Source organism: Pseudorca crassidens, chromosome 2, assembly GCF_039906515.1.
Source record: "Pseudorca crassidens isolate mPseCra1 chromosome 2, mPseCra1.hap1, whole genome shotgun sequence".
Classification (NCBI taxonomy): Eukaryota; Metazoa; Chordata; class Mammalia; order Artiodactyla; family Delphinidae; genus Pseudorca; species Pseudorca crassidens.
The window spans coordinates 28,686,442-28,699,139 of record NC_090297.1 but is presented as its reverse complement, the minus strand read 5'-3'; the positions used below and the strand labels follow the sequence as shown (position 1 = coordinate 28,699,139).

General features: G+C 36.8%; 1 protein-coding gene and 1 pseudogene across 7 annotated transcripts in view; one reads left to right on the top strand and one right to left on the bottom strand.

Annotated features, from left to right (window-relative positions):
• The window catches only part of AGO3 (argonaute RISC catalytic component 3), a 126,449-nt gene that overhangs the window by 65,083 nt on the left and 48,668 nt on the right, over nt 1-12,698 (bottom strand). The window contains exons 1-2 of one of the 7 annotated variants that reach the window (XM_067725475.1): nt 10,940-10,997; nt 9,568-9,649 (exon numbers count right to left, since the gene is read on the bottom strand). The exons of 4 other annotated variants lie outside the window; for them this stretch is intronic. The gene's annotated coding sequence lies outside the window, so the exon portion shown is untranslated. Of the gene's footprint in view, nt 1-9,562; nt 9,650-10,939; nt 10,998-12,698 lie in introns of those variants that run through there. 2 more of the 7 variants (XM_067725476.1, XM_067725477.1) reach the window with 2 other exon arrangements.
• On the top strand, nt 1,340-1,418 carry LOC137220387 (U2 spliceosomal RNA; annotated as a pseudogene).

The following is a 12,698-nucleotide window of genomic DNA, read 5'->3' as shown; positions in this document are numbered from 1 at the left end:
GGCAAGCACTGATCTGATTCGTTTCATAATAGAATAAATGGTTCCAGAATTTCATATAAATGGAATTATACTGTATACACCACTTTGTCTAGCTTTTTTGTACATCTTACTTGAGATTTATCCATACCATTGTATAAATTAGTAGTTAGTTCTTTTTAGCTGTTGGGTAGTATTTCATTGTATAAATAAATCACAACTTGTTTCTCAATTCACTCGTTGCTGGGCATTTGGGTTGTTTCCAGTTCCTAATTATTATGAACATGTAAACATATATGCACAAATCTTTGTATGGACCTATTTTTTCATTTCTCCTGGGGAAAGACCTAAGAATAGAACTGGTAGGACACATGGCAAGAAAATGTTTAAATTTAAAAGAATCTGCCAAGGGCTTCCCTGGTGGCACAGTCGTTAAGAATCCACCTGCCAATGCAGGGGACACAGGTTCGATCCCTGGTCCGGGAAGATCCCACATGCTGCGGAACAACTAAGCCTGTGCGCCACAACTACTGAGCCTGTGCTCTAGAGCCCGCGAGCCACAGCTACTGAGCCCACGTGCCACAACTACTGAAGCCCACGCGCCTAGAGCCCGTGTTCCGCAACAAGAGGAGCCACCGCAACGAAGAGTAGCCCCTGCTCGCTGCAAATGGACAAAGCCCGCGCACAGTAACGAAGACCCAATGCAGCCAAAGATAAATAAATATTTAAAAAAAAAAGAATCTGCCAAAATATTTTTCAAAGTGGTTGTACAATTTTATACTCCTACCATTTCTGATTGCTCCACACCCTTACCAACACTTAGTATTGCCAGTCTTTTTGATTTAGCGAATCTAGCAGGTATGAAGTGATATCTCACTGTGGTTCTTACCTGCATCTTCCAGATGACCAATGATGTTTAGCATCTTCTCAAGTGCTTACTGGCCATTCCCATAATCTTTTGTGAAGTGTCTGATTTTGACCACTTTTTTAAATTGTCTGAGTTGTGCAAGTTTCTCATATATTCTGGACACAAATCTTTTGTTTAGGATATGTTATGCAAATATTTTCTCCCAGCAGTAGCTTGTCTTTTCATCTTCTTAACAGTGCTCTTAAGAGAATGTGTTCATTTAGATGAGGTTTCCAACATATTAAGAAATCTTTGTCTATTCCAAGGACATGAATATTTTTCCTCTTTTCTTACAAATTTCTCAGTTTTAATGGTTTTTTTTTTTGTACAAATACTCAGCTGTTCTAGCATCGTTTATTGAGAAGACTATTCTTTCCCCATTGAATGTTGGCCCCTTTGTCAAATATCAATCAACCACGTAAGTGGGTCTATTTCTAGCTATTTCTAGCTATTCTAATCACTTCTTAGCCTTTTGGCTAAGATCAAGTGTAGTGTCTATAGCTATCATGTAAATTGATTTGTATGTCCATCTTTAACCCCAATATCACAGCTTTGATTACTGTAGCTTTATAGCATGTCTTCAAATCAGGGATTATGAATCCTCCAACTCTGTTCCTCTTCAAAATGGTTTTAGCTATTCTAGGTTCTCTGCATTTCCATATAAATCTTAGAATCAGCTTGTCAATTTATATTATAAAAAAAAAAAAAAAGAAAGCCTGGTGAGATTCTGGGATTGTGTTGAGTCTACAGATCAATTTGGGGATAATGGACATCCTAAGAATTTGAGGCTTCTGGGCCAAGAACATGGTATCTCTGTTTATTTATATCTTCCTATCTTTGTCAGGAATGCTTTGTAGCTTTCAGTGTAGAGGGCTTGTACATCTCTTTTAAAATCTATTCCTAAATATTATTATTATTTTTTTGCGGTACACGGGCCTCTCACTGTTGTGGCCCCTCCCGTTGCGGAGCACAGGCTCCGGACGCGCAGGCTCAGCGGCCATGGCTCACGGGCCCAGCCGCTCCGCGGCACGTGGGATCCTCCCGGACCGGGGCACGAACCCATGTCCCCTGCATCGGCAGGTGGACTCCCAACCACTGCGCCACCAGGGAAGCCCTACATTTTTTGATATTATGAATGGTACATGTGTTTTTCACTTTTCTAATTGTTGAATGCTGGGTATTATTTATTATACTGCTAGTATTTTCTTTTTGTATATGCAACTAGTGTCTTGTAATCTTGCTAAATTCATCTATTAATTCTAGTAGGATTTGGTTTTTTTTGGTAGATTTCTTAGGATTTTTTACGTAAACAATTATGTCTTCTGCAAACTGAGATAGTTGTATTACTTCCTCTACAATATTATGCCTTTATTTTTCTTGGACCACCAGCACAATGTTAGAAGTAGTGAGAGCAAGTATTCTTGCCTTCTTCTTAATCTTATGGCAAAATCATTCACACTTTTTATCATTTAGTATGATGATGCCTGTATGTTTTTCTAGATGCTTAGATCAGGTTGAATAAGTTTCCTTTTACTGCTAGTCTGTTACAAATTTTTATCATGAAAATGTTAAAATGTGTCAAATGATTTCTTCTGTCTGTTGAGAGGATTACATTGTTTTTGTCAGGTGTCAGATTCCGGGGTATACTAGCCTCATAAAATTGAGTTGTAAAGCCTTTCTTCTCCTTCTGTTTTCTGAAAGAATTTGTGAAAGATTGGTATTATTTTTCCTTAAATGTTAGATAAAATTCAGCAGCGAAATGATTTGGGACTGGAGTTTTCTTTGTTAGAAAGAATTATGGATTTAATTTCCTTAATAGATACAAGGCTATTCCAATTTTCTTTGAGCCAATTTTTGTAAAGTTGTGTTTCATTTATCAGATTAATTGGCATAAATTTGTTCCTAACATTCCCTTATTAATCTTTCAGTTCTGAAGGATCTTTAGTGATAACCCCTTCTTTCATTCCTGACACTAGTAATCAGTTTTATTTTTTTATTTTTCTTGATTAGCCTTGTTAGGAGTTTAAAATTTTTATTAGCTTTTTAAAAGGAATTAACTTTTGGTTTCATTCACTTTCTATATTGTTTGTTTTTCTATTAATTTTTGCTCTGATCTTTATTATTTCTTACCTTCTACTTACTTTGGGTTTAATTTGTTCTTATTCTAGCTTAAGATAGAAAGTGTGTGTGCTAGCCTGCCTCCAAAGACGGTCCCTAATAATAAGTCTTGCCTCATGGGATTTCCACGTTTGTGTCTCTCCTACACTGAATATAACTGGTTTATATAACTAATAAGACACAAAACTGGCAGAATATAGCTTTCAATGCTAGGCCTTAATGTCATTACAGCTTTTGCCTTGCTCTATCATGGATTACTTGCTCCAGAGGAAGCCAGCCACAATATCATGACAACACTTAACCAGCCCTGTTGAGAGGTCCAGATGGCAAAAAACTAGGCCTCTAGCACAAACTTGTTACTGAGTTTTACAGATGTAAAACAAGACTTAACCATCCATTTAAACATTCATCAAGTACCTACCATATCAGGGACTCTTTTGTGGGTTGGAATTTAAAGATGACTCAGACAAAGCCTCTGCCTTTTAAGAACAGATCCTGGGTTAGGATGGCAGAGGAACCACAAGCAGCTCATTTCATTCTTTCCTCAAACTCCACTATAGCCATGGTAAGGAATTAAAAGAAAGAAAGAAAGAAAGAAAAAAGACATAAACCTAGAAGGAAGGGAGAACAGAAAACAGAAAATGCACCAACATTTTAGAAGATGAAAAGCGAGTAGACAAGTTGTAACTGACATAGCAGATAGAATCCTCAGAAGGTGTGAGAAATGGCAGTGCTAGGTACCTCTGAAACCGGTGATAAAAGGATGGGGGTAGTGCAGAAAAATGAAGAGGAAAGCTGTTTGAGAAGCAGGTAGAATCCTAGATCCCTTGTTCAGCTCCATTCACATTGCAGAACAACTGCCTCGTCTTTATCCTGGCATAAACTGTAGGTGTATTCTCTGGAAAAAGTAAAAGACTTTTGGAGGGAGGATGTCAGGCACAATTAAGGGCACAGGACTGTACCCAAAACAAGGAATTAAATAACTATAAATATTAAATGCTGAATGCAGACATTTCCCAAGCCAGAATCCCCAACTTGGCTTCCAGATCGCAGGTAATGAAGACTATTACCCTTCAAGCAGGAGGTTTGGAGGGCTCATCTTTGGGTAATTTGACCAGGTAAGACATAAGGATAAACTAACATTATAGGTTCCCCAACATCAGCCCAATCAAATCACCCTATGATAAAGCTCAAAGTAAACAGGCTCCACTGATGAATTCAAAGCATCTAGTCAGTGTTTTAGAGTCCCAATGCATCATGAATAAATAATCAAGGATACTATATGATTGAAGGAAGCTTCCAAAATGGAGGATAATGATCAAAACAAACAAACAAACAAAAAAAGAATTTGGAGGAAGCATAAGCATGTGTAAGAAAAATAATACCCCAAAATAAATGATCTACAGTGAGCTTAGAGAAGATACTACCATATGTGAAACAAGAATAGTACGCTACTATAAAATAACATTCAGGAAATAAAAAAGAACGAATAGAAATTTTAAAAAGCGAAGGGGGTTAGAAAATGAAGGTAAGTAAATTTTCCAGAAAGTAATACAAGGGAAACAAAACCTCACTAAAGCTATTTAAAAAGTGGAGCACCACTTTCAAATTTATGAAGGAAAATTATTTCCAACATAGAAACCTAGCTGAACTTTCATTTAGGTTTGTTGATACATTTTCCAATGTGTAAGGCATCAAAAAATTTTGCCTCCTGTGTACCCTTTTCTCATGAAACTTCTAAAAAAGGGGGGAAGGGTAGGAAGGGATACAGATAGTGAAGTTTGATCCCAAGAGGACAGCTGTGCACCAAATATGAACATACTCTATCAGACTGAAGCAGTATGGGTCAAGAAACAGATTTGATTAGACTGTCACTGAAATTCCTGATGCCATTATACTCTTTTTCTAATGTGAGGATAGACTAGACAAGCCTGATACAGGTATCTTTACTTGGCTGAGCTTGACCAGTGCTGATAAAGTTCCTGCCCTGTTGCCTGACCCTTTCACCCTAAAGAAATATTCTGCTTTGATCTACTTCTGAGGACTAATTTGAATACTGTAAAAATCAAATTATTTCTTAACCTTAGGGATCTTATACCTGAACTGAAGACAAACATATGAAGCAAGCAACACTAATATTGTGATTAATAAATTACTTATTAGAAATCTGTTTTCCTTGCAAAGGAAGCATATTCAGTGAGAACTTTTGACTCTTAAGCAGCATAAATTATAATTACCAAATTCTACAACCATTTATATATTATGACTACTTTCTTCTAGTAGCAAAATAGTGAATGTTTTATAGAAAGCTACTTTTTACTGAAAAGCACAAAGAAGTAAATAAAGTATATAAAAATAAAAAACATTTCTCAACTCAGATGTCCTGGGTCTGAGATTTGTCTGCCAGGAATCTTGCCTCTTAAAGGATGCAGTAAAGAGCTGTGAATATTAAGGGCATAACCTCTGGAATCAGAAAAATTGACCTCTATCATTTAAATATAATAACTATTGTGCCTCAAATATAGTTATATCTAAATATACCTTTAATAGGTTATATTACATCTATCAATACATTAATAAAATTATAAAATACAAACTATGTGACATTTCGAGAGAGAAAGTCACTTTAGAGAAAGTTTAGATTTTGTCTCTAAACTTCAGTTGGGGGTATCACTTAACTCATACAACTGTGATGACGTTCATAGGAGATACAGTTGTCTTTTGATTCCTTGGGGAGATTGGTTCTAGGACTCCCTTTGGATATCAAAAGTCGGTGGATGCTCAAGTCCCTTATAAAAAAATGACATAATACAGTCGGCCCTCAGTATACATGGTACCCAGGTAACAAGGGCTGACTGTAATTAATGTAAAATGTTTAGCATTCTCCCTGTGGTAAACAAAAATATCTTCAGGGACATACAACTAATAAGTACCAGATTCACTCTTTTTTGGCTGTGTTGCACGGCTTGTGAGATCTTAGTTCCCTGACCAGGGACTGAACCTGCGCCCTCGGCAGTCGAAGTGCGGAATCCTAATCACTGGACCACCAGGGAATTCCCGAGATTCACTCTGATGCTCTTAAAATGCATAATTACAAAAATTAAATGCAAGTTGCAAATGAGTTAGGCCTAAAGGCAGGCCAACCTAAAAAAATATTCTGCATTTCATTGACTCTAAAATGCCAATTATGGTAAGGTACATCAGTATTGTGTGTATCCTAAAAGAGAAATTTGCCAATTCAACTGTGACAAACGATCTACTGCAAGACATCTCCTGATTTCAGAGATAATGAAATGTGAAAAAAAGTTTTTTGTGTGTCTAAGATTGGTAAAATTCATTAAAGTTACATAGTTGAGAGTTAGGATATTAAACACCATGAAAACAATCATTTTGAAGACAAGATTAAGTCACACAATTAGAATTAAATTGCTTGCTTTCTTAAAGTACTATTCCATGCTTATCTCCACCGCAAATTTCACCTAGCTCCCACCTGTCACTTCCTCAGAGAAAAGTTCCTTGAACACAGAGACTAGAATGGATCCCTTTGTTACGCAGTCCCACTGCACTTAGTACTTCCTCGTAGTACTCATTATATTGCTCAATACTAATCTTCTCTGGTTGATTTCAAGTTCAATAAAGACTATTTTGTTCAGTGCAATATACCAAGTGGAAGGGTTGCAAAATCAAAACCACACAAACAAGAAAGGAAATATAAGCAAGTAAGGTGGTCAGTGTAATATTTTCCCTCATTATTTTTCACAGCAGCATTATATATTATTGACAATTTAAAAATAAACTCATTTAAGTGCCTTCTTAGCGCAGTAGGCAGCACATCAGTCTCATAAGAATAAACCCGTTTAAAATTTTAGGCTTTGGGACTTCCCTGGTGGCACAGTGGTTAAGAATCCACCTGCCAATGCAGGGGACACGGGTTTGAGCCCTGGTCGAGGAAGATCCCACATGCCGCAGAGCAACTAAGCCCGTGAGCCACAACTACTGAGCCTGAGCTCTAGAGTCCACGAGCTGCAACTACTGAAGCTCACACGCCACAACTACTGAAGCTCACACACCACAACTACTGAAGCCCATGCATCTAGAGCCCATGCTCCCAACAAGAGAAGCCACCACAAGGAGAAGTCCGTGCACTGCAACGAAGAGTAGCCCCCGCTCGCCCCAACTAGAGAAAGCTCGTGCACAGCAACGAAGACCCAATGCAGCCAAAAATAAATAAATAAAAGAAAATAAAATTTTAGGTTTTATTTCATTTCATTAAGATAACACAGATCTTTTTGTTTCTTTGCTTCACAGTGGCACCTGAAATTATCTACACACTTTGTTCACACAAATAAACATACTGTCACATGTTTCCTGAAACATGTAGCCTTATAGGTCTATCTCTTCTCCCTATCCCAACCAACCTATTTCATTCCTCTTTCTTCTTTCCTTCCTTCTTCCTAAAGGGAACCACTATACTGAAACTGGTGTGTATTTGTCCCATCTATGTTTTTATGGTTTGTTTTTTTGTTAACATCTTTATTGGAGTAAAATTGCTTTACAATGGTGTGTTAGTTTCTGCTTTATAACAAAATGAACCAGCTATACGTATACATATACACCCATATCTCCTCCCTCTTGCATCTCCCTCCCTATACCACCCCTCTAGGCGGTCACAAAGCACCGCCATCTATGTTTCAATACTTTTACTGCATTTGTATGTATCCAGTATATACTTAAAAAAAAAAAATTCACATAAGTAGTAACATAACCTTTTGCTATTTGATCATCCCCCCAACATTGTTTTCAATAATAATCCATGTTGATATATGTAGACCTGGTTCATTCATTTAACTGTTACATAGTATACCACAATAGAACAATTTATGTACTCATTCCAATGTTTACTTATTCTGTTATTGACAGGAATCAGGCTGTTTCCAATTTTCTGCTATTACAAATAATGTCTCAGTTTTTGCAAGATACCTCTATGGTATATTAAGGGTTTTAAGACATGTTCAATATCATCTTTACTGGATATTGAAAACGGCCTCCAAAGTAGTTGTATCAAATCATACGCCTATAAGCAGTGCATGATACTTCCTTATACTTTATCCTCATCAACATTTGATATAAGACTTAAATTTTTATAAATCTGATAGGTGTGAAATGGTACTGATTTCACTTGCATTTTCCTGATTACTAATGAATTTGAGAATCTGATTTTCTATTGGCCATTTGTGTTTCCTCTTTTGTGAATTACCTTTTTTTTTTTTAACTGATTGCCTTATATCCCATAAAGCTCTTGGTTATATATGCTTTAATATTCTTCTAGCATTTTAACTTTGTTTATGGTGTATTTATAACAAATAAGTTTTAAATTTTGACAGAGCCAAGCTTACCAGTATTTTCTATTATGATTTATACATTTTACATTTTGTTCAATGTTAGAGATATTCTCTTACTTTTTCTCTGAATGAATCTTATCTTATTTTTTATTTTGGCCACACCACATGGCATATGGAATCTTAGTTCCCCGACCCGGGATGGAACCTGCACACCCTGCACTGGAAGCGTGCAGTCTTAACCACAGGACCGCCAGGGAAGTCCCTGACAGAATTTTAAAGTTTTGCTTTACAAATTTTAGATTACAATCCACCTAGAAATAAATTTGGGATATGATGTGAGATGGGTCTAATTATTTTTTTCATATAGTTAACAACAGCATAAACACCATGTATTAAACATTTTACTCTTTCCTCAGTGATTTGAAATGCCAATTTAATATCAACAAAGTTTCCACACACACACACACACACACACACACACACAGAGCTTATTTCTAGGCTTTATATTCTGCTTCATTAATCTGTCTGTCCCTGCAGTTTAAAAAGTGTGCTAAAAAAAAAAAAAAAAAAGTGTGCTAAAATTGTTACAGTTTCAACATAAGGAGGGCAATTCCTCCCCCTTTACTCTTCTTTAAAATTATATTGATTTTTCATCGTCACTTATTTTTTCCATATAAATCTTAATATTGACTTATCAAGTTTCACTATATACCCAATTGAGATTTTACTTAAAATTGCATTTACAGATTAATTTTGGGAGAATTGACATCTTATCAAACAGAGTCTTCTCAATAAGCCTAATATATTTCTTTCATTCAGATCTTCACTTATATCTTTCAATAAAGTTTTATATTTTAGAGACCTCTCAGAAATCTTTTATTCCTGTGTATCCCCTTTTCAACCCAAACTCTCAATGTCATCACATTTTCTAAAGCTCAGTTAAGACATCATTTACTTCTACAAATATTTTTCTAACTTTCCAGGCTCAATTAGATACTCCTCCTCCATGTTCTTGGTTTTATTTATTCATTCCTTGCTTAATATGACCGAGAGTTGTGCCAGGCATGGAGGTAGACTGGTGAATAAGATGGACAGTCCCTAGCTTCATGGAGCTTTCATTCTAACAGGAGACAAAGAATAATAAACACTTATAATTCAAGGTGACACATGGTATTACAGGGGAAGTATACTGTACTATGGGAATACATAAGAGAAATACCTAACTCAGACTTGGGGGAATGGCTGGATGGGGGGCAAGAAGGGTGTCAAATACTGCTTCTCAAGGAAGTAACATGTAGACTGAAACCTGTAAGAAGAACAGAAGTTAGCAAACACAATAGTGACTAAATATCATAGTACTGACATCCTTGTCTTACTCTTGATTTTACTGGAAAAGCTCCGCTGCTTAACTGTAAAATCTACTCTCTGAATATGTTTCCTCCCTTGGCTTCCTTGACACCATTTCTTGGCTCTCATACTGCCTGTGATAATCATTAATTGCTCACTGGTTCCTCTTCCTTAAATGCTAGTATTCTCCATGGCTCTATCCTTTTCATTCCTGTTTTCAATCTAAATACTATTTCTAAAGTTTTTCCATTTTCAGAGTTTCAAATATGGATTTATATACTAAGGAGTCCCAAAACTTTTACTTTTAGCTCACACCACTACAGATTTTCACATCTGCATTTCCAACTACATACTAGATGACTCTGTCCATATGTTCCATAGAATCCTCAAGCTTTAGACATATTTACATTTGACATATTTATACATGGTATATACTGCCAGCTAACCAGCAACAGCAGACCTACCTCCCATATTCAGTATTATCATTCATACCTGGTATGAATGAGTCACTATTCTGAATGTATGTTGGTGAGTATGCCCTTCTTGAAAGCTAGTTTATAAAAGCCAGCACAGTTAGCTAGCACAGTCACTGAAGGTTTGGGAATATGAAGGTTGTTTCAAAGACTGAATAATCATAGAATTCTGTAGGCCAGGTATGGGGTTTTGTTTTTTTATTTTTAATATGTCAATTCGGCTAGGCTACTACTTGTCAGTTATTCAATCAAACACTAATCTAGGTATTGCTGTGAAGATATTTTATAGATGTAATTAAAGGGATATTATCCTGGATAATCTGAGTTGGCCTCATTTAGTCAGTTGAAAGGCCTTAAAAACGGGGCTGAGGTATCCCCAAGAGAGAGAAGAAATTCCACCTATGGACAGCAGCTACAGCCCATACCCATGTGTTCTAGCCTGCCCTTCCTGATAGCCTACCCTAAGGATTTCAGACTTGACTAGCTAGCCCCTACAACTGTGTAAGCCCAATCGCTCTCTCTCTCTATGTGTCTCCTACTGGTTCTGCTTCTCTGGTTGAACCTAATACACTAAGATTGTAGTTTTACTTCCAAAAACCATTTCCTTCAAAAACCTAGTAAACCTTCTGGTCTCTTCATTTCCAATCAGTTCCATGTACCAGTAACTATACCCAAAGTTTTTTTCTGGACATGGTTTTTAAACCTATTTTTTCAACTTAATCTTTGTAATATGTTCCTTCCTCTCCATCCCACATTAGACCATCACCATCTCTTACCTGAACTAGTGATTGAAAAAGCCTCCTAACTGGCTTCTCAGATTAGTTTTTTTCTCCTCTATCTATTCTCCACACTGCTGCCAGAGGTCTCTTTCTGGAAAACAAATATGATCATGTCACTATCCTTCTTGAAAACTTTTGAAGTCTTCCTACCTACAGGATAGAGGTAAATTTGTTTTCTATTTCATTATTTTCTGTTTTTAACTCTTATTTCCTTCTATTTTTCTTCGCATTTAATTATGTTATTTTTCTAACTTATTAAGATGAATGTATAGGTAATTGATGCTTTTCTTCTTTTCTAATAGGCATTTAAGGTTTTAAATTCTCTCTAAGCATTGCTTTAGCTAATCATACCAATTCTGATATGTACTATTTTCAATACTCTTCAGTTCAAAATATTTAAAATTTGTGATTTCTTCAACCAATGGGTTATTTAGAAATTATTTTTTAGTAATATCCAAAGCTGAACTTTAAGTTCCAGTAGGAAAATAGCAGCAATTTATTTCCAAAATTTCCCACTTTCCTCCTAGAACTCGATACAGAGCAACAAAGATAATGTAAAAAAGAGAGAAAAGAAAAGGAAAAAACATCCTACATCTTCAATGAACCTAGGAGACAATAAAAACCTGAAAATGCCAGATTGTAAGTAAATATGGCCCAAAGTACTTGGGACTAGTAGAACCTATGCAAGGGAGAAAGACATGAAAGATGAAAGAAAGCCTAGTGGGGCAAGAGTAAATTTTCACTCCAGAGAGAGAGGGTCCTACCCTAAGTGGGAAGTGCAATGTTTAGTTCTGAGATTGAATGGGGGAAATCTCAGAAGGAAGTAGAGAAAGGAGGTGTAGAAAGTGTCATGAGAGTGAGTAGAGGGTGAACTAGAAGTGACAGAGCTCAGATAGGATTACCCTTCTAAAACCAAGGCTTGCATTTTTCCTCTGTAATGTCAAACTTGGAGAAAAGTTAAAAGAAGAATACAATGAACTACCATGTACTCTTCACAAATTCTCTAATTGCTAATGTTTGAGCAGGCACTTTCAAAGGCAGGAGTTGGGCTTCCCTGGTGGCACAGTGGTTGAGAGTCCGCCTGCCGATGCAGGGGACACGGGTTCGTGCCCCGGTCCAGGAAGATCCCACATGCCGCGGAGTGGCTGGGCCGGTGAGCCATGGCCGCTGAGCCTGCGTGTCTGGAGCCTGTGCTCCACAATGGGAGAGGCCACAACAGTCAGAGGCCTACATACCGCCAAAAAAAAAAAAAAAAAAAAAAAAAAGGCAGGAGCTGAATTCCCCTGGTAGCAGAAACTCCTTAAACATATATTACTCAGAGGCAAAAGAGATGTGATTTATTTTGAAGAAAGAACCCATCAGAACAACAGAGGACAGAGGCCTTGAGCAGAGAAACCTGGAAAACCACCTTGCTCCTAATGTCCTGTCCCACCTCCCTCTCCCACTCCAGTCTCTTCTAATAGGTGGTTTGGGAAAACTCATCTCATTCAAATACGAATAACAAAAGTGATAAGTATCCATACAAAAATACCATTTAAAAAATGTAAAAAAGCAGCACAACATCCCTGACAAAGAAAACTCAACAGAAAATACCACCACGAAGTAGATAAAAAATTGTAACACTACTTTTTAACATGAATTCAAAACTTCTTAATGCAGCTATGAAGAAAGATCTCAGAGCAGAAATTTAAGAACTAAGGGGAAAGACAAACAGTTAAGAGAAGATGAAATAAGCACTGAGAACTCATGAAAGAAA